Here is a 21,840-nt window from a genome sequence, read left to right on the forward strand (position 1 = left end):
GGGCTAGAGAGCCCAGATCATGTAGGGCTAATGAATCATTATAAGGATCTTATATTTTACTCTGAATGAATTAGATAAAGATTGCAGTTTTGAACAGAGGGGTGGCATGATCTGGCTTGTATTAAAAGGATCAACTATGCTTTAAAAGAACTAATGTGTTGAGAAATAACTATAGAGGGTTGGGATAAGAACAGACACAGGGAGATCTGGTAAAGTATTGTAGTAATCCAGGTGATAGGTGATGATGTTTGGTGTGAGTCTTGAAGACAGAGCTGATATCCAGGTGGAACACACCTAATTGGTACCAGGCCATAGCAGTTGTTAAATATTTTGAATATCTCCCTGCTTGAGGGACAAGTAGAAGGTAGGCAGTCAGTGATTCAGCCTGAAAGTTTTAGTCATGTACAAAGGCATGGTTGCATAAGAAGGTTCAGGAAATTGATGAGTCTCCAGAATGATCAGTATGGCTTGAACTATTGAGAAATAATAATAAACAATGACTGATATTATGCACCAAACACTTTTCTAATCACTTTCCATGTGCCATGTAAAGCTCACTTGCCTTTGTATTAGTTAACTATTGCTGTGTGACAAACCACCCCAAAACTTAATGACTTAATTACCACTTATTTGCTCAAGATTCTGTGGATTGGCAATTGGAGCAGGGTTTTGCTGGAAAGACTTATCTCTATTCCATGTAGGGTCAGCTGGACTCACTCATGTTTATACAAATACTTGACAAGTTAGGTGGTGTCATTGACATGTCCAGAGGTTGGCTAGGGAAGTGGTGTCAACTGGGAGGGATATTCTTATCAACCATCAGGCTAAACCAGGCTTTTTCATGTGGAGGCTAGGTTCCAAAAGCAGCAAGTAAGAGAGGGCAAGTCCTAATGTGTAAACACTTATCAAGCCTCTGCTTGTGCCATTGGCCAAAGTACACCATGTGGCCAAGCTCAAAGTCTATGTGGGAGGGGATGTGACAAGGGGATGGGTACAGAGAGAGGCGTGATTCTTTGGACTTTCTATTACTGCAACAATCCACCACAGTTTTTATAAATACGCTGTGAGGTAGGGAGGGTTGATAATCACATTTTTGAAGATGAGTAAACTAAAGCCCAACCAGGGATTAAGTAACTCATTCTAGGAAGGGGCACAACCAAGATTTGAACCCAGACAGCCTGGCTCCAGAGATTGGACTCTCAATGACTATGCTTTTCATGAGGAAAAGCCAGGGCAGTGAGCCTGGAGAGGTGTCTAAGGAGAGATCACTAAGGCCTCGAAACCGGCAAGGTTACATCTTTCAGGTCAGTGAAGACTGCAAGGATAAGGTACGGGCAACAGTGGGCAGGGCTCTGTAGGCTGGGATTTCTGGAAAAAGGAGAGATTAACATCTTAGCTAAAAAATGCAGTCAGAATCATGGGCTGGGAGGAAATGAACCCTGAAGCAAACTACAAAAGTCAGGTGGAGGCATAAATAGAAGTCAACATCTTGCAAGTCAACATTGAAGGAAGGCAAAAAAAATTTTTTGCTAAAAAATCAGAAGTTAATTTTGCATTTTGAGAGTGGGGTAGGCCTAAAAAATGATATCTAGTTTTGTAACTATCTGGAATCGTGGTCACCATAGCAGAAATAAAATTCAGTTTTACTCCTTTTGTGTGAGGGTGCGGGTGTATGCAGAAACCGGGAATAGTCAATGTGCTGAAATAACAGTGAGCAGCTTTGAGCTGCCTCTGAGTGTATTTATAGATATCAAGCACACGAAACACGCCCACATCATACACCCTCTCCCCAGGAATCCAGGATGTAAGAAGGATAATACAAGGTGTACATTTGGCAGTTTGCACCACACATGGTGCACTGGGTGTAAAAACTTAAAAATCCTTTAAAGAACCTAACCAGGGCTTATCAAAGTTAAGAAATGAATTACTGGAAGACACACGGAATTCCTCTGAATGTAAGACTTTCTCTTTTCAAATGTTGGCACTGGTGTAATCTGTCTGAATCTCTCAGAGTTAGGTTTTTATCATCTATGACCTCAGTTGAATGGATTGAGGACAACGTATGGGAAAGGGTGGGGACTCTTCCTTTTCGTTCCATACAGTTCTTTATTATCACTTGTTAGCAATAAAAATAGATTACTTTTAAAATCAAGGAACATTATTTTTAAAATGTTATAGACTCTCTAGACAACTGTCTGGTTTGGTTAGTGCTGAAACAGAGAGGACTATGAGGAAGAGCAGGTGGGGCAGGCACTCTGGTGAGGGCCATTCCATGCCCTCTACTCTGCACACACACCAGAGTCCCAAAGATTGGGAATGAAGCCATTAAACTCTAGGACCAAATTCCAATCAGTAGTAGTCTCTAGAACCCTGGCAACCTTCTGATTTATCCTCTTTAGAGGCAATGTACCATTTACCAGAAAAGTCATCACTTCACTCAATCCCCCTTAAAATGTGAAAGAAGTTACTGTGAGACCCAGATTAAGAACAGATATCCTCCTCTATAAGAAGAGGCTTTGAGGCTCTGGAAGGTCCACCCCACCTCCACCTCCATCTCTTGCTCTGTCATACAATAGAGACTTCAGTTGAACTTTGCATAATATGGCTTGGATCTCGATAGTTGCTACCCGTCTTCTCTTTTATGCTCTTTCTTTTTGTTTCCTTCCTTTTATCTTCATGTCTGTAATGACACTATTACAGCTTATGTAAGTGCATTTGACAGCCATTGCTGCCAACACGCTGCATATATAAGCACCCCACCAGTTAAGAGTTTACAGCATTGATCCTCACACTCGTGGATTTCTGGGGAAGCAGATAGAGCCTGGACTTGGATGGGCGGCCATGCGTCAGCCTCCAGCCTCAGCATGCTCTAGTTTGTTTTCATTATCACTTTCAAACACTGTTCTAGGCCCTTACCTGTGTCTACACCATCTCCTAGCACATTGTTTAGATGGAAAATGATACAGGTAAATAATCATTAGTAAAAATCAATACAAAATTTTCCAGAATCCTCTTTGATGTTGAAACAAATCCTAGAAATAGCTAAAATCAAGCCATAAGGAACTACCTTCTGGACTGTTTTTCCACACAGTTTATACACACAACACAACTGTCGTTCTCATGTGATGAAAGTAGGGGCAAGGATTCTAGTAATATCTCACTAAATAAACCTGGTATTTAAGAAGTTGGAATAATTTTAGTATGGCAAGATCATGGCCTTTGTACATTTTCTGAGGAAAATGTTTGCTAAATAAATTATTAATGAAAAAAAATTTCCGGAGGGAACTATTAACCTTCCTTAGGAAATCCTTTCAAGCACTCTTGAAATTTTGTAGCGGCATTTATTTGCATATGAATGATGAATTAATCAAAAACTGATTTTTAACTGTTTGCCAAAGCAGGTCCAAAGGAGCTCTCCTTGGAAATTTAAGAATCAGCTCAAGTTCCAGGAAAGCTTTAAAATACAAACTTGTAGATCTCAGAAAGAACTTTATAAATCAGACTTTAACTAATTCACTTGAGTTTCAGATAATTATTCTGAATTAGAGTTTTCACTGTGTTAAACAATTTTACCCACCTACTGATGACTTTTAACAAAGCATTTTAGGAGAGAGAGCAAATGGAAAATTACTTTGGGTATTTTAACCCAGATAAGTCAGCGAGACAAACCCCATTGCATAGTGCAGAACCCAACTGCACGACACTGTGTGAAAAGAAAGGTCATGAGAAACACAAAAAGATACGAGCATTATCTTTCCAGAAGAGGCTCTCCTAATATCTTAAAAGATATGGGTGGAATGTCCTCATTTGTTCTCTAGGAAATGCATTTCTCTAACTGGTCAATGTAATTCTTATAAAGCAAATATGTTGTGCCTGCTGTGCTATTGACTCCAAATAATATGTGATTTTCATTATTATTTTTGAATTCTAGTTTGGAGCAGCAATAGATTTACCCTAAAATGTTAAATCATTGTGCAGGCTTTTTTTTTTTTTTAATTATTACTATATGTTCAACTTTATGATGATTTATTGTTTTTGATTTAAGAATTTTAAATCAAGTAAAATTTTCCTATTTCGCCCTCTCCTCCTCTTCCTTGCCGGCTTCCTTTTGTTTCCTACAAGCAAATCTCTCTATCTCCAACCCAATAAAAAATGTTAAACTTCTAGAATTGCCTCCTGGCAAGTGTTATGTTTATCTGTTTGAAATGCACAGTGCCAAAGATTTCAATTTAACTCAGCCTTTAATCAACCTAATCAAGTCATAGATTAAGCCATCCAAATTCACAGCTTGCTCACAAACTAGGCAAGTGTGGGATGGAGGAGGAAACTGGAACATTCTGGGTACTGCATGATCCTCCTTGTCCCTCTGCCACCTTTTTTACCAAGAAAATTTTCTTACAATCCCAGCTAAATGACCAGTTCTTTTCAATGCTCTTTCCTTTATAGTAATTTTCATTATTTACTAGAGCTGCTCAATTTTTTAACCTATGTAACTGCATTTTTTCCCGAGGTTTACTTTCCATAGTTGTTATACTATACTAAATTTTAGAGATTTTCCCCCAAATATAAAATTACTATATTGAACTTCTTTCTACTCATACACATATGGAGATTCTTATCTATCCATGAGTGAGGAGAAGGGGAAGATAGAATAGCTTCCCAACTCTCCACCACACCCTCTTTGAGAATCACTGGTCTAACTGTACTGCTTCTTGTAACTTACTTGGTAAATCTGCAAAAATTCTAAAGAATAAGTCCTATTGTTGTAGATAATTCAAATTGCATTCAACCAAGAGTTTGAGCCTGTAAATAGGGACTTAGCTGGTCCCTTGAGAAAATGTTTAGTTTTCTAAGAGGCTGTACAGTTGGTGCAAGAACCTTGCAATAAAGACTTTAGCTTTTGCAATTAATAAAAACTAGTAGTCCATGATAATCCTTGTGCTTCCATCCGTTTTAAAGTGATTGTCGAGTCTAAATGAGTTTCTATTTTCAATCCCTTTTCCAAAATACGCTGTTCTGTGTTTCAGTTTTTATAGAAAATTAGCTTATGCACATTCTTGAAAAATGAGATCCAAAAGTTCCTGGTTGACTAACGGATAAGGCAGAAAACACTTGAACAATGTGATAGGCTTGCCTTCTGTTAGCATTTCTCTGAACTTGGGAATTTCTGCATTTCTGAAGCTGAGGTTTTTAGCTTCCTTGGCAAGGTACTGATTTAGGACTAGTCTATGGACGTGAAACATTAAAAATATTCAAGATATGGTTTATGACTATAACTGCTTTAATAAAAAGTATTAAAGATGACACATGCCTTTATTCATGAAACTACATTTTGTGTTTTAGATGTCAATATGCAGTAGGCCTATCCGGAGCATTTTTTCCCTTGTGTTAAAAACGGTTTCTCAATATTATCTCATTAACCCTACTGCCACCCTGTGGAGTAAGGGATTGTTCTCTCCTTTCTTGAATTGGCCAAAGCTTCTAGAAATAAAGTAAGTTTAGCCAACTTCAACAGTATAATAGTGCTGGAGCTGGAAATAGAATTCAAAACTATAGGGTTGAAAATTTCTCAATCAAGTTTTAGTAGGATATAAAATTAACTTGAATATGTATAGTTTCAAACAAACTAGCTATTGGCATCATTACATTCAAAAAAGCAAAACAAAACAAAACAAAACCCCAATACCTCCTAAATAAATGTATGTGAAAAATTCTAGGAAATATATAATAAAGCATGCCATATATTGCTTTTAATATTATTAGAATTTGCCTAACTCCTCCGGTGTTCAGAAACTTCTCAGGTCATAGAAAAGAATATATATTTCTCTAAATCTATTCCATTTCCTCCACAACATAACACCCTCTTGAAATATGTTTGATAGTTCAATTACCAATCCTTGTTACTTTGCCAGAAATATGTATCTGGCAAGGATGTGCAGTGTACTTGGCCTTGCCTTGATACTAGCTTTTTTTTGCCTCTGACTGCAAATCCAAGTCTCCTTTATCAGAGCATATATTATAGTGACGCTTTTTTTTGGTCCTTTATATGAATATATATATATATATTCTACCATGAGAATGTGTATAAATTAAAAACATTTAAGTTTCTGAACATTGAATGCCACTTTTTAGTATAAATGTGATATTTTGGTGGTAGAATTTTTTAAAGGGATACATGGAAGCTACATGAACTCTTTGAGGCCACATTTTTAGGTATGGAGTTGTCTGACTCTATATGAACCACGTTATTTCTTGTGTACTAAATATCTCCCAATATATCCTCTAGCCTCTGAGCTTGTTTACTTTTCTCTTTAGGACTAAGTGTTTTCAGGGAGAAACACCCCTGACGAATGATGGTAGTTCCAATATCTGTGTGAAACTGCTAACACATGCATTGCCATGCTGAAAAGAAGCTGCACTTAGTGTCAATATATTAAAAATAACTTGCTGGCTTTAAAATATGATACATGCTCATTGTAAACAAAATTCTAACGTGACAGAAAAGTACAAAGAGGAAACTAAAAATATACCTAAAATCCTACCACTGGAGAAGATTTATGTTATCATGTGGTAAACATCCTCCAAACCTTTCTTTATGCCTATATACACATTTTAGATGAATGCAAATTTACATATATGAAATCATAATGTACACTCTGTTCTGAAACATGCTTCTTTTCCTTCAACCATTTGTCTCAGACATCTTTCCAGATCCATAAATACAGAGCTGCTTCACTATTTTACAGGCTGCAGGGTATTCTGTTGAATGTACATATCAAAGTTTACTTAATGATCTAGCTGTTTCTAAATTTCTACTATTATAAACAAAGCTGAAGAGTGGGTGTACCTCAGTGGCTGAGAACCTGCTTCCCATGTACAAGGTCCTAGGTTCCCTGGTACTGGATCAATCCCCAGTACCTCCTAAAAAATAAAAAAATAAAAAATTAAAAAGCCAATGAAAAACAAAAATGAAACCCATATCCCTATGGTTGCATCTGTTCTCATTCATTCAGTTATTTCTTTTGGAAAAACTCCTACATGTGGAATTTATTTGGATCAATTTTTTTATATTGCTAAACTATCCTCTAGAAATGATTTAGCAATTTACAGTCTCAACAATAGGACGTGAAACTATCCATTTCCTGAAACCATCTCCAACTTTGAATGTTATTAACTGTTTTATTATTTGCCTATCTGACAAAAAAATGTAATATTTCATCGATATTTTATTTGGCTGGTTTTGATTCCTAATAAAATTGTTTACACACCGAGAACTATACAAGACTGTTCAAGGAAATCAAAGAAGACCTAAATAAGTGGAAGAATATTCCTTGTTCATGGATAGGAAGACTGAATATTATTAAGATGTCTATCCTACCAAAACTGATCTACACATTCAATGCAATCCCAATAAAAATCAACACAGCCTTCTTTAAGGAACTAGAAAAACTAACTATGAAATTTATTTGGAAAGGAAAGAGGCCCCGAATAGCCAAAGACATATTGAAAAAGAAAAACGAAATAGGAGGAATCACACTTCCTGACTTCAAAACATACTACAAAGCTACAGTAGTGAAAACAGCATGGTACTGGCATAAGGAGAGACACACAGACCAATGGAATCGAATTGAAAGCTCCGATATAGAACCTCATGTATATAGCCATATAATATTCGATAAAGCCACCAAACCCTCTCAACTGGGAGAGAATGGCCTATTCAACAAATGGTGCCTGGAGAACAGGATAGCCATATGTAGAAGAATGAAAGAGGATTACCATCTCACACCTTATACAAAGATCAACTCAAGATGGATCAAAGACCTAAATATAAGAGCTAAGACCATAAAGATCTTGGAAAGCAGTGTAGGGAAACATCTACAAGACCTCGTAATAGGAAATGGCTTCATGAATTTCACACCAAAAGCACGAGCAGCAAAAGAACAAATAGATAAATGGGACTTCCTCAAAATTAAAGCCTTCTGCACCTCAAAGGAGTTTGTCAAGAAAGTAAAAAGGGAACCCACACAATGGGAGAAAATATTTGGCAACCATATATCTGATAAGAGGCTTATAACTTGCATATATAAAGAACTCATAAATCTTGAAAACAAAAAGATAAACAACCCATTTAAAAAGATGTAAACAGACAATTCTCCAAACAGAAAAAGATGTAAACAGACAATTCTCCAAAGAAGAAATACAAATGGCTAAAAAGCACATGAAAAAATGCTCCAAATCTCTAGCTATCAGGGAAATGCAAATCAAAACTACAATGAGACACCATCTCACTCCCATAAGATTGGCAGCTATGAAGCAAACAGAAGAATACAAATGCTGGAGAGGATGTGAAGAAAGGGGAACACTCATCCACTGCTGGTGGGAATGCAGAAGGATCCAACCATTCTGGAGGACAGTTTGGAGGTTTCTCAAAAAACTAACCATAGATTTGCCATATGACCCAGCAATACCACTGCTGGTTATATACCCATCAGAACTGAAAACAAGGACACAAACAGATATATGTATACCAATGTTCATAGCAGCATTGTTTACTATCGCCAAAAGTTGGAATCAATCCAAATGTCCATCAACAGATGAGTGGATCAATAAAATGTGGTATATACACACAATGAAATACTACTCGGCTGTCAGAACAAATACACTACAATCACACGTGATAACATGGATGAACCTTGAGAATCTTATGTTGAATGAAGCAACCCAGGCATTGAAGGACAAATACTACATGACCTCAATGATATGAAATAAGCAAACTGACTCAGAGAGCTAGACACCGGAAAAGAGGCTTACAGGAAATCGGGGGGTGGAGGAAGGATGTGAGTTAACGTCTGGAGGGGTGGAATCTGTGATGAGCTGGCGGTAAGTATGAGCACAAAGAAGGGACAAAATGGGGGCAAGGGGTTACCTTCGGGTGGGGCTTTGTGGGTTTGAGGGGGGCCGGGGATGGGCAGAGGGATAATATTGTCCAAAAATCGGGGGGAGGGAGGGGCAACATACGAACATGGGAGAGTGTCAGGTGTTAATTGAGAACATAATGTTGAGAAAATAGTATCAAAATATAAGTAGGAGGGTTACCTGTTTAGGATGCTCAGGGGGTATGGGCTGTTGTGGGACGGACTCTGGGCAAATAGCTGAAGGCTCATTTTGCCAAGGTGGGTTGTACCATTGGGAAGAGACCCAAGAAGTGAGAGTTGGGGTGGACCCACATCCTGGGGAGGACTAATGCCATCAAATAGAGAGAACTGTATCTCTAGTGAGAAAGGATGGCTCCCAGGGCATTAGGGCAGTTGAGAAAGTCAGGCCCTGAATACTGCTGCAAGTATCTCTGGACATGGCTTCTCGGGAAAGGGAGATTGGCTGGCGTTGTGGGCCCCAAAGGGAGGGAAAAATGGATGTGGAATGGATGGAACCAAGGTAAATATGGGGGCAAGAGAGGAGTTTTGTGAGAATACACGAAGATGAATATAAAACATGTAATATTACTCCAAAAACATATAGGAGATGACAGACAAATAATGTAAACCATAAGGCAAAACATAGGATAACTAAAAAATTTAGAAAACTGTACAACCTAAAGTATGGACCACATAGTAAGCACAGAAGTCACCTTGTTTGAAAGCTATTGTCTCAGAATCTGTACATCAGTTTCAGGAAATATGATATGAACAAGTTAAGAGATTATTGCTGTGGAAGGGAAAAGGTTTTATGGTGAATCTGGGGAAATACTCTATATTGTATATATGAATTTCAGTGATCTAAGACTCTTGTGAAGCTGACATTATGCTGGGATTGAATTTACAGGAAGTTTTGGATCACAGAGTGGTTCAACAATGGCAGCGGAGGAATACTGATATAGGATGCTATTGACAGGATATATATGGTTGACAGGGAGTTATAAAGGGCATATGCCCAGCGTATATAGTAATGTCTAGATATACTCATAGTGGAAACAATTAAAAACAATAGCTGGGGGGGGGTACTGGGCCCCTGGCCGAGGGGTCACTGTCATGGACCCTGGGGGAGCAGCGGCAGTTCCCCAGGTGCAACGGCAAGAACTAGGAAGGAAGGAGGGCCCAACAGTGGGCTCCTGATACTTATGGCTATGCTTTTGAGCCTATACACCTCCAATAAGAATAAGGCCTAGAGTAGCACTGTGCCTGGGAGTTTCCTCCTGACAGCCTTCATGTTACTCAAATGTGGCCACTCTCACAGCCAAACTCAGCACGTAAATGCAGTGCAGTCCCCCCAGCGTGGGACATGACACCCGGGGATGAGCCTCCCTGGCACCGAGGGATCACTACCACATGTCAGCTGAAGATGCAACTAGAAAAGGACCTTGAATTAAAGGTTCAACATGGATCAGCAGAATATCCCTGTCTACATATAATAACATGACTTCAAAATGCTGTTTGACCTAATGTAAGGGGGAAATGGAAAGGAGAAATGAGAATATAAGGCTATGAGTCTCTAAAAAAGAGTCTGGAGGCTGTCAGAAGGAATGCCCTTATGCACAAATGAGCAGAGTCTGAGAGACAGATAAAGTAGATACAATCCCAGGTATTGGTTCTTTTGAGGAATAAAGAGACCCACAGGTTCTATGATCATGGCAGATGGGGTTCACTGCCATGGCAGATGGCCCTTCTCTGGAGCTGGTGTTTCTGCATGATGGAATTGGACTCAGAGGGGATCTCTTTTCACAAGACTTGCATGCTACTTTAATGGAATTGTAGTTGGTGCTGGGGTTTTAGATATATTTAGGGGATTTGAATCTCTGGACTGATAATATGACACCCAGGCCCAGAGCCTCAACAGACTTCAGCTCCTACACTTTGATTTATTGGACTTACCCCACTCAGCTAACATCGAGTTGAAGAAGGTCAACCACCACACCATGGAGCCTAGAGTGTCTACAACTGAAAGCAGGAGGAGTGCATCCAGTATCCATGTGGAATCTAAGCCTCCACTTGACATAGATGTGCAATGGACACAACCATTCCAATGTCCACAGAGAAAATGTGGAATGGGTGTGGGAAGGGTAGCCATAGTGGCTGCTGGGTTTGGGGAATGGGAGGAAGAGATGAGATGTGGAGGCGTTTTCGGGACGAGGAAATGTCCTGGGTGGTGCTTCACGGACAATTACAGGACATTGTAGAGCCCCCCAGGGCCCACCGGATGGAACGTGGGAGAGTGTGGGCTATGATGTGGACCATTGACTAGGGGTGCAGTGATACTCAGAGATGTACTTACCAGGTGCAATGGATGTGTCACGATGAGGGGAGAGAGTGTTGCTGTGGGGGGAGTGGGGGGTGGGGGCAGTGGGGCTGAATGGGACCTCATATTTTTTTAACGTAATTTTTAAAAATAAATAAATAATTTAAATTAAAAAAAATTGTTTAATTCATGTTCTTATTGGTTATTTGGATGTCTTCTTTTTGTAAATTTCTTATTCATATTATGTCTTTTTTCTCTTCATTTTTTCCCTTATATACTGTGGTGGTTTGAAACCATATGTAATCCAGAAAAACATATTCTTAAAAGTAATCCATTCCTGTGGGTATGGACCCATTAAATAAGACCTTCGATGAGGCTGCCTTGGTTAAGGTGTAACCCACCGCGACAGGATGAGTCTTAATCTTCTTACTGGGATTCTTAGTAAGAGAGTGAAATTCAGACAAAGAGATGAAGCCATGGAAGCAAAAAGCTGAAAGCAACAGAAGGGAGAGACCAGCAGAAGCCACTAAGTGCTTTGACATAATACAAATCAAGGACCAAGCATCTCCAGCAGCCAGCCCAAGAAGCCTGAGACTTTGGGGAGAAAGTATTGGCTCAGTGATGCCTCAAACTGTGAACAAATAAATTCCCATTGTTAAAGCCAAACTACTTCATGGTGTTTGCTTTGCGCAGTCTAGGAAACTAAAACAGATTTGTATATACATATTTTTTAATCCTTTATTATGCATCATGCTGTAAAACTCTTTTCCCAATTTGTCATCTGTCTTCCTCCTTTCTTTACAGTGTGAGTTATGAGTTTGTTTGTTGTTATTTGTTTGGTTCTTTGCAAAACAGAAGTTTAAAAAGTCAAAGTTACAATCTTATACCCTTTGGTTCCTGAATTTTTGTGAAAAAGTCATACCCCAAATGGAAAAAATATCTATCCAATTTTTTTTCTTCTAGTAATTCCAATGTTTCATCAGTCATATTTATATCTGTGATCCATGCAAAACACGGGTTATTAACCTTTTTTTGTTCCACGGACCCCTTTGCCAGTCAGGTGAAAACCACAGAACCCCTTTTCAGAATGTAGCAGCAGATAGTTTTATGACACTCAATATTGACATGTCTTTAAATTAAATTTTAGGATTACTCAAAATTATGTTTCACAACTTTCCCATAATTTCAATAGCTGATTGCCTAAGACGGTTCAACATCTGTTCAAATGGTCATTTTCAGCAAACCTTTAGAAATTTGAGTTTTCCTATGGCATCATAAAACCATCTCTGCCTCCTTACTGACCTTTTTACAGGCAGTTATCCACTAAACAAAAATCATATTAAGCCCACACTCTACTGTGTACTATTTTATAAATAAATCACACCCGTACAAATACATCCCACAAGAATGATATTTTAAATGCATAAAAAAAAATTACAAAGGGAATCAATCACATATATTGAAATATGGTTAGTAAAATAAAAAAATATACAATATAATATTATACATATGTGCTTTTTTTCTTTTTCTTTTTTAAAGATTGATTTTTTAAAATTTCTACCCCTGCCCCTGTTGTCTGCTCTCTGTGTCCACTCGCCGTGTGTTCTGTGTCTGCTTGCACCCTCAGTGATACCAGGAAACTGCGTTTCTTTTTGTTGTGTCATCTTGCTGTGTCAGCTCTCCATGTGTGTGGTGCCACTCCTGGGTGGGCTGTGCTTTTTTCACACAGGGCAGCTCTCCTTGCAGCCCTTGCATGGCACAGCACTCCTTGCATGTGGCAGCACTGCACATGGGCCAGCTCACCACACGGGTCAGGAGGCCCTGGGTGTCGAACCCTGGACCCTTCCATATGGTAGGCAGTTGCTCTATCACTTGACCCATGTTTGCTTCCCTGCTTTTTTCTTAACATAGTAGTCCAATATGTCAAAAACATAGGAAAGTTAAAATCATGTCAGTGTGCAGACTGTTGTTCACCTTGAATAAGAACATTAAACTGTGGTGAACTATTTGGCAAGATAACATGTTGGACATTTAATCGAGCTGATTTTTTTTTCAATTCAAGTTCATGGACCCTCTGAAATCTCTCCATGAACTCCTTGGGGATCCATGGATCCCTGGTTAAGAACCCCTGCTCTAGAAGGTATTTGGAGGTAAGGTATTGAAATCTTGATCTGCTCATTTTTTCCAGATAACCAGCCTGTTGTTCCAACTCTCTTACTGAAACTCCATTTCTACCACTTATTTGAAATGCCACCCTTTTCAAATAATGACTGTATATGACTATATCCAGCGTAGCGGTTAAAGCATTGTATTTGAGATCAGACAGGTATCAATAGAGTTTCATCATTACTTTCACAAAGCACTTCTTGTTAGTTTTTCTTATGTAATTTACATTTTTTGTTATTATTGAGGTTGATGTGTTTTCTGCCAAAATATTATCTAACAGCTTGTATTTTGTGTATAAGCAAACTAGTAATTTTGTAAATATAGTTTAAGATCATTTGCAAAAATGATTGCTTTGCTGCTTCCATTAAGTTCTTCTTTGATTCTTTGGCTTAATACATTAATTGAACCTCTATTTTACTCCTGATTTTAATGAGTTAAGAAATTTTCATTAAAAAAATGAGTTTGATATATATCTAATTTTACTTTACTATGTATTTGCATTGGAAATGCATGTAAAATTTTATTAAATGCATGGCATCCACCAAGAGGATCATATGGTTGCTCTCCTTTGACCTATTAATATGGTAAATCATACTAATAGTTTTTTTAAAAGCTATAAGCCACATTTACATTTCTGGAATAAATTCCACTTGGTGATGGCGTATTCATCTTGGAAGGTACTTCTGGATTCAATTCAAGATACTCAAGATTAGTTTTGTATTATAGTTTGATTATAAATTATTATTATTATTTTTAAAAGATTTATTTATTTATCTCCCCTCCCCCACCCCCACCCCGGTTGTCTGTTCTCTCTGTCTATTTGCTGCGTCGTCTTTGTCCTCTTCTATTGTCAGCGACATGGGAATCTGTGTTTCTTTTTGTTGTGTCATCTTGTTGTGTCAGCTCTCCGTGTGTGCGGCACCATTCCTGGGCAGGCTGCACTTTCTTTCGCGCTGGGCGGCTCTCCTTAAGGGGCGCACTCCTTGTGCGTGGGGCTCCCCTACGCGGGGGACACCCCTGTGTGGCAGGGCATCAGCACTGCACATGGGCCAGCAACGCACAGGTCAAGGAGGCCCGGGGTTTGAACGGCGGATGTCCCATGTGGTAGAAGGACGCCCTGTCCACTGGGCCAAATCCGCCGCCTGTGAATTATTTATCTAACATTTAATTCTACAGTCTCACCTTCTTTCCTCCTACTTCAAGTAGTAAATTCAAAGTCATAATTAAAAATATTGTATGTACTATAAAATGGGGGCGAGGGCAGAACCTATGTGTGAATTCACCCTTATGAAGTGAACCAGTCTATGTGAATTTGTTTAAATAATTTAATTGCATTAAAATTTTGAAGTCACAGGTATATATATACCCAAGAGAATAAAAAACATATACCCACCTAAAAATATATACATGAATGTTCATAGTATTATTCATAATAGCCCCAAATTAGGAACAACCCAGCTATCCATCCACTGATGAATGGATAAACAAAATGTGGCATATCCATACAATGGAATATTATTCAGCAATAAAATGGAAGTGCCGCCTGATCTCATCATCACGGGCCATTCTGCGACTGCCATGCTCTCGGTCAGCATTCTGCTTGCATCCTGGCAGACCCGCAGCAGCTCCACTCTCACTCCTGCAGGGGCTCACTCTAGTGGACAAGGAGATCATGTCCTTGCACTTAGCAGCCCCTGTGTCCTGGCCAGCTGGAGAAAATCAAAACACCTGCCCCCAGTGTGAAGGTTGAATGCCTCCTGAGAGAAAATCCCGGGTCTTTGTTAATTTTCCTTTCAAATATCATGATATTTGGCAGATACATAAGAAAGGTGAGGCTTCTTCTTGGACAGCTGAGGAGGTGGATCTTTCCAAGGATATTCAGCACTGGGAAACCCTGAAGCCTGAGAGTAGAGATATTTTTGTACCACATGTTCTGGCTTTCTTTGCAGCAAGTGATCGCATAGTAAATTAAAACTTGGTGGAGCAATTTAGCCAAGAAGTTCAGATTACAGAAACCCACTGTTTCTTTCTATGGCTTCCAATTGCCATGGGAAATATACATTCTAAAATGGATAGTATCCCTTTTTATTTTTAAGATTTATTTTATTTATTTCTCTCCTCTTCCCCCCCTCCCCGCCCCAGTTGTCTGTTCTCTGTGTCCATTTGCTGCATGTTCTTCTTTTTGTCAGCTTCTATCCTTATCAGCAGCACCAGGAATCTGTGTTTCTTTTTGTTGCATCATCATGTGTCAGCTCTCCGTGTGTGTGCGCCACTCCTGGGCAGGCTGCACTTTCTTTCATGCTGGGCGGCTCTCCTTACGGGGCACACTCCTTGTGCGTGGGGATCCCCTACGTGGGGACACCCCTGCGTGGCAGGGCACTCCTTGCGCGCATCAGCACTTCACATGGGCCAGCTCCACATGGGTCAAGGAGGCCCGGGGTTTGAACTGCGGACCTCCCATGTGGTAGACGGATGCCCTATCCACTGGGCCAAGTCCGCTTCCCTATAGTATCCTTTTTGATACTTACATTAAAGATCCCGAAGAAAGGAAATTTCTTTTCAATGTAATTGAAATGATGCCTTGTGTAAAGAAGAAGGCAGACTAGGCCTTGTGTTGAATTGGAAACGAAGAAGTTACCAGTGGAGAACAGGATGTAGCCTTTGCAGCAATAGAAGGACTCTTCTTTCCTGGCTCTTCTTTATCGATCTTCTGGTTCAAGAAAGGAGGATTGATGCCTGGCTTCATGTTTTCCAATGAACTTATTACCAGAGATGAGTTTTTACCCTGTAACTTTGACTACCTAATATTCAAAAACACCTACTTCAACAAACCTTCAGCGTAGAGAGTAAAAGAAATAATTATCAACCCTGTTAGGGTAGACCAGGAGTTCCTCACTGAGGCCCTGCCTGTGAAGCTGACTGGAATGAATTGTGGTTTAATGAAGCTGTCCATTGAATTCATAGCAGACAGATTTATACTGAATGGAACTGGATGTCAGCAAGGTTTTCAGTGTAGAGAATCCATTTGACTTCATGGGGAATGTTTTACTGGAAGAAAGACCAGCTTCTCTGAGAAGAGAATGGACTACTATCAGAGGATGGGAATGCTGTGAGCTCAGTGGAAAATTCCTTTACTTTGGATGCTGACTACTAAGTGAACTGAAGATGTATTCTTATTTTCAGCTACTTGAAACATCACCCTGCTATACCATAAATTGACCCTAATAGGGATATTCTTTGATGGCATCTTTAAACTGTGTAGCTACCTCAGTGGGTCCTGTTAATAATATTACTAGTGGAATTGCCTAGAAAGAGGACATCTAAGACAAGAGGCTAGTAGGATTTTTGTGAAAAATCTTGTCAGTGTTTGGTTTTTGCCAGCAAGTTAGCTATAGATGATTCTCCTACATCTGAACCAGGAGTAAATTTGGCTTTTGAGTGAGGAGACCCTTAAGCTAGTTGGATTCAGCAAGGTTAAACCTTCAAGGCCGTTGGACGATGTCATCCTCACTGCTGCAAGGCAGATTTTAAAGTTTACTTTTTGTATCTAAAACTGGCATTTTACCTGCAAGTAAACACTGAACTGTCAAGCTGAAAGCCTAATACAGCTGAACTTCATTGATTTCTACACCAAACACAAATGATTTAATCTACTACTTAATGGGAGCCTATTCAATATTTACTAGGTGACTATAGTTAAACTTGTACAGATGAGGCATTTTCTTTAATGAATTGAAATGTTTTTTTAGGGAAGCGGACTTGGCCCAATGGATAGGGCATCTGCCTACCACATGGGAGGTCCGCGGTTCAAACCCTGGGCCTCCTTGACCCGTGTGGAGCTGGCCCATGCGCAGTGCTGATGCGTGCAAGGAGTGCCCTGCCATGCAGGGGTGTCCCCTGCGTAGGGAAGCCCCACGGGCAAGGAGTGCACCCCATAAGGAGAGCCACCCAGTGCAAAAGAAAGTGCAGCCTGCCCAGGAATGGCACCGCACACATGGAGAGCTGACACAGCAAGATGATGCAACAAAAAGAAACACAGATTCCTGGTGCCACTGATAAGGATAGAAGTGGTCACAGAAGACCACACAGCGACTGGACACAGAAAGCAGACAATGGGGGTGGGGCGGGGGGTGGGACAGAGAAACAAATTTTAAAAATCTTAAAAAGAAACTTTTTTTAAATGTGTTTTTGATTCCAACCTGTGCATGGCTATTAGCCAAGTTGAGGCCACATAGAAGACAGGTTGTGTGTTTTATCCTATAGCACTGCTGTGCATGTTGAGTTAGAGTATCCTGGGATAAAAGAAAAGTAGGTGTTAGTTTTTTCTAAGGCTGATCTTTCAGGTAAAATCTTCTAACTTAATTTACTAGGAATTGAGGAGTTTTCTGGGCTGACTGCTGATGAGCTCGGTCTTAACACCTGTGAGGGGCAGTAACATTTAATTTCTCAAATTATTCCCCCCCTTCTAGGTGGTATGAAAGTATCAAATTAGAAACTTTTTCTACATGTGGGCTTTTACAGTACACCAATAGCTCATTCTTGAAAATAATCACCCAGTATTATCTTATAGTTCTGAGCTATTGAATGTGAAATCACGTCTAACATTTTCTGTAAATCTGATGCCAACCTGATTTCCTAAACTTCAACAGAAAACTAACGTTGCATAAGTTCCTAATATATGTTGCATTCAAATAATTTCGGAAGGAGCTAGAAACTTATAGATGTACTTAATAGGGCTTACATTGTCAATCTGTCTTTATGTTCTAAACAAAGCCAAACCATTACATGGAAAATGATGCATGGCATATATGGACTTTCGGCAGCCCTTGCCGACTGGCTGTGTTGGCTGTTTGACCAGGCCTTTTCTATTGCCAATTCTTTAACATTTACTGTATAAATTGTCTGATCAATCTCTTCATTCCTGTAATATGGGACTTGTCTATCTTATTTTTACCTATAGGGCGACCGTCTACCACATGGGAGGTCCGCGGTTCAAACCCCGGGCTCCTTGACCCATGTGCAGCTGGCCCATGCACAGTGCTGATGCACACAAGGTGTGTCCTGCCACGCAGGGGTGTCCCCTGTGTAGGGGAGCCCCACACGCAAGGAGTGCACCCCTTAAGGAGAGCTGCCCAGAACGAAAGAAAGTGCAGCCTGCCTAAGAATGGCGCCACCCACACGGAGAAATGACGCAACAAGATGACACGGGCGGACAACAGAAGCGGACAAAGAAGACGCAGCAAATAGACACAGAGAACAGACAACCGGGGTGGGGGGAGGGGAAGGGGAGAGAAATAAATAAATCTTTAAAAAAAAAATCAGGATTATGGTCCTCACACTTTGACAACATTAAAGTGAAAAAACACTTTTCCTTGCATTATCAGGTACAAGGTAGAATCTGGAATCAGATTTTAGTATTCCACTTCTCATTAGCTGTGTAATTTATGAATTCTGCTAACTCAGATTCAATTTCTAATCTGTTGACAGGAAAACCATTTTTAGTGTAAAGTCTTTCAGAATCTCTTGAGATTGAATACTGTACAATTGTTAAATGATCAAAATAAAACTGTTTTTCTGTAAAAATAAAAAATGGAATACTGATGCATGGTACAACATGAATTAATAGTTTGAAAACATTGTGTTAAGTAAATGGAGCTATTCAGAAAAGCCCACATATTGTATGATTCCACTTAAATGAAATGTCCAGTTCAGAGGAATCCATAGAGACAGAAAATAGTTTAGTGGTTGTCAGGGATTGAGTAGACTGGGGAGTGGGGAGGGACTACCAGTGGCTATCAGATGCTTTTTGCAGTGATGAAAATGTTCGAAATTAGATAGTGCTAATGGTTGTACAACTCTGTTAATGTACTAAAACCTACTGAACTATACACTTTAATAGGCTGGATTTTATGGTAAAGAAATATATCTCAATATCTTAATGAAGTGGTTATTTAAAAATATTATCTGGGGGGAATTGTTGAAGTCACAGATGAGAAGAAGTTATTTGCTCCTTTTCTTTTCTCTTTCTAAAGACTATTCTAGGAATTTTGAAAACCCCTTTAAAAGCTGAGGCTTTACTGCAAGAGGAGAAAAGAACACTCTAAATCTCTGACTATTGCAGATTGAGCAACGGATGATATTTCCAACCACAAACTGTAGATCAACACTAGAAAACTGTAGGCAAGATTTCTTTGTCTAAAAATTTGCCAACAAAGGACTGTACATTTTTTCATTTTATTGTGTAAAATATACATAAATTAATGTTTTCAAATTTAGACATTTTAAAGTATGTAATGTTAAGTCTTCCAGTCCATGAATATGGGATATCTTTTCATTTAGATCTTCTTTAATTTCTGTCAGCAATATATCGTAGTTTTTAGTGTACAGGTCTTCTACCGCCTTTGTTAAATTTAGTGCTAAGTATTCTATTAATTTTAACGCTATTGTAAACGTACCTGTTTTCTTAGTTTCCTTCTTGAATTGTTCATTGCTAGTGTATAGAGCTACAACTGATTTTTGTGTGTGTTGATTTTGTAGCCTGTAACTTTGCTGAATTTGTTTATTAGCTCTAACAGTTTTTTTTTAAAATTGTGGATTCTTTAGGGTTTTCTACATAGATGACCATGTTGTCTGTGAAGAGAAATAATTTTACTTCTTCCTTTTCAATTTGGATGCTGTAGCAGTTTGATATTATCTATGAATTAAAAAAAAAGATTTTGATTATGTTTGTAAACTGATCTGTTCCCCTGGGCATGATACCCTTTGATTGTATAAGATTCAGCTGAGATGTCTTTGATTAAATTATGTTAATATTAGGGCTTTTATTTGACCGTGTCAGTAGGGTATAACTCAGTTTAAGGCCCCCCCCCCCCCTTGATGTGCTATATAAATGGACACTCACTTAAACACACAGAAGAAGATACATGAGCAAAGACAAAGAGCTCCATAGATGCCAGAGGCCTTGAAATCATGACACAGAAGAGGAGAGAACTTGGTCATTTCAGTCCTGCCATGTGACAGAAAGGAGAAGACTTAAACAGCTTAAGCCCCAGGAAGAGAGATCAATTCTGTGGCAGCCTACAATTGAGATCAGAAGCTGGGTCCATGGAGTCTTAAGAGAAACTAAAAAGGAGAGACTAGTTTGCCTGCCATCTTGCTTCAACACATAGGGAAGCAGACTTGGCCCAGTTGTTAGGGTGTCCGTCTACCATATGGGAGGTCCGTGGTTCAAACCCTGGGCCTCCTTGACCCATATGGAGCTGGCACACATACAGTGCTGATGCGTGCAAGGAGTGCCCTGCCACGCAGGGGTGTCCCCTGCATAGGGGAGCCCCAGCAAGGAGTACGCCCCATAAGGAGAGCTGCCCGGCATGAAAGAAAGTGCAGCCTGCCTAAGAATGGCACCGCCCACATGGTGAGCTGACATAACAAGATGATGCAACAAAAAGAAACACAGATTCCCATGCCACTGATAACAACAGAAGTAGACACAGAGAACAGACAACTGGGGCAGGGGGGGAGGGGAGAGAAATAAATAAATAAATAAATCTTTAAAAAAAAACCACATGGCAATAGACTTTGGAAAGGAAGTAACCTTGAGTTGGACTCTTTAGGGCCTTACAACTTGAAGCTCTATCCCAAATAAATACCCTTTATTAAAGCCTACAGATTTCTGGTACATTTCATCAGGACCCCTCTGGCTGACTAAAACAGATTTTCTTTCTTGACTAGAACATCCAATATTATGCTGAAGAAGTGGTGAAAGCATGCATCATTGTCTTGTTCTGGATCTTAGGGAAAATGCTTTTTACTTTTGCCACTGAAAATGATATATGATGTTAACTGTGGGTTTCTCATATACCTTTGTCATAATGAGGATGTTTCCTGTTTTCCTAGTTAATTGAGTGTTTTTATCATGAAAGGTTGTTTGATTTTGTCAAAATTTTTTTCTGCATCAATTAAGGTTGACAAAGCATTTGACAGAAACCATTCCTGAGAAAGTCCATATATTGGAATTACTAGTTACTCAAGATGTTAAATCGACTATCCTAAATATGTCCAATGAGCTAAAGAAAACTATGGACAAATAAAGGAAATTAGAAAAATAATACATGAACAAAATGAAGATATCAGTAAAGAGGTAGAAACTACAAAAAAACCACAAAACAGAAATTCTGCAGCTCAGAAGTATAATATCTGAAATGAAAAATTCACTAGAGGGGTTCAACAGCAGTGCTGGGAAGTAGCAGAAGGAAGTAGCAGCCTCTTCCTTCATCAAGTGCTCCTCTGGTCATCATAAGCATCCAATAAGGTTCCAGACTTGCAAAATAGTTTATTCAAATTGCTTTCTAGCCCAATATTTGCTTTGGTTGGAGGACTATCCCTTAGTCCTTTCTGTATTGTCATTTCTCATGATATTACTCAGGGCTTTGCATTTTAAAA

The 21,840-nt window shown here is 39.3% G+C and overlaps 1 long non-coding RNA gene and 1 pseudogene across 1 annotated transcript; both read left to right on the forward strand.

The window, feature by feature from the left end:
• The first annotated feature begins 1,025 nt into the window (after positions 1-1,025).
• LOC139439112 (uncharacterized) lies at positions 1,026-20,121 on the forward strand. The gene is made up of 2 exons (XR_011648950.1): positions 1,026-1,304; positions 18,359-20,121. It is a non-coding gene; the product is annotated as an uncharacterized lncRNA (long non-coding RNA).
• LOC101421576 (ribonucleoside-diphosphate reductase subunit M2 pseudogene) lies at positions 14,055-16,552 on the forward strand (annotated as a pseudogene).
• Positions 20,122-21,840: the final 1,719 nt, after the last annotated feature.

The sequence above is a fragment of the Dasypus novemcinctus genome, chromosome 1, assembly GCF_030445035.2.
Source record: "Dasypus novemcinctus isolate mDasNov1 chromosome 1, mDasNov1.1.hap2, whole genome shotgun sequence".
Taxonomy (NCBI): domain Eukaryota; kingdom Metazoa; phylum Chordata; class Mammalia; order Cingulata; family Dasypodidae; genus Dasypus; species Dasypus novemcinctus.